Below are 1,379 nucleotides of genomic sequence, written 5' to 3'. Positions count from 1 at the left end.
TGCATGGGGGGGGGGTGTCAAGCAGCTCTTTTCCATGCTGTTACAGAAGTGAGGATGAGACCAGTGTACCAGGCTTTGCTGAGTGCACTGCTCGTAGGGGAAGGTTAGTGTTGGAGTTCCCTAGGCCAGAGCATGACAACCCCTGAGATGATGCCTGTGCTCTGCTGCCTGTGTTTGACACATCTAGAGCACAGCCTGTACCTGGAGGTGCAGATCACCCCAAGTGCTTGCTGGGGTGCATCAAAGGGCTTCATTGTGAGCAGCTCATGGGCTCCCTGACCTCGCCAGGGGATCTTACAGCAAAGCCATGTGTCTGCCTCCAGGTACAGGATTCAACCCCCATCCCACACCTACCCAGGGTGGAATTGCTGTAGCAACCCACAGATTCAACCAGCTCATGTCTGTGGGTGGCTGGAGGTCGGGCTTTGGCTGTTTGTGAATTGGGATGTTGGTGGCAATAGGATTCTAAAGAGTTTTCCCACTTTCTCTTTTATATCTTTTCTCCCCGATCACTGTTACGGTTACAAGTGCTGTCAAAACTTGCTTTCTGCCTACATCAGGAGTGGCTTTACACTTGGGGTCCCCTCTGCTTGGCCTTCCAGGACACCATTGCCTCACAGAGATCCATCCCTCTCCTCCTGGGCAGTCATATCCCACAGAGCTTCCTATGGGATCTGGCAGCTTCTGTTGAGATTAACCCACCGCACGGCTCCGCTGCACTGTTGTTTCCAAGTGCTTGACTGTATTAGCATTGATTTATGTCTAATACAACCACCCACCAGTGAGGTTTTGAGTATCGTTTCTATTTGTTCTCTTTGGCAGAGGTAATTACAACCTTGGTCTTAAGCTGCAGGCGCAGGCTCCCGGCCATGCTGCACTGAAGGGATGGCTTGGGGCTGGCCGGCAGCACCACGAACATGTGTGTCGGTAACGCACTGCTCTGCCCCAGTGGCACTAATACTTCCTTTATGCCTGTGTAGCTGCACATGTTCTAGAGGCCTGAATAGAAGGAAAAAACCTTCTATCTTTCCCTGCTTTTCTCTATTCCCCCCCTTCCTCTTCTCTCTATTCCCCCCTTCCTCTTCTCTCTATTCCCCCCTTCCTCTTCTCTCTATTCCCCCCTTCCTCTTCTCTCTATTCCCCCCTTCCTCTTCTCTCTATTCCCCCCTTCCTCTTCTCTCTATTCCCCCCTTCCTCTTCTCTCTATTCCCCCCTTCCTCTTCTCTCTATTCCCCCCTTCCTCTTCTCTCTATTCCCCCCTTCCTCTTCTTTTTCATCTTCCCTCTCTTTCTCTCTTCTCTTTTCCCCCCTTTCTCTCCTCATTTTCTGCCCTCAGCATCCTCTCTGAGAAAGCCCATTTGCTGCACACAAAAACACCG

The sequence above is a fragment of the Nestor notabilis genome, unplaced genomic scaffold (assembly GCF_000696875.1).
Source record: "Nestor notabilis isolate BGI_N333 unplaced genomic scaffold, ASM69687v1 scaffold9850, whole genome shotgun sequence".
Lineage (NCBI taxonomy): Eukaryota > Metazoa > Chordata > Aves > Psittaciformes > Psittacidae > Nestor > Nestor notabilis.
Note: the sequence above shows the minus strand (reverse complement) of the source record.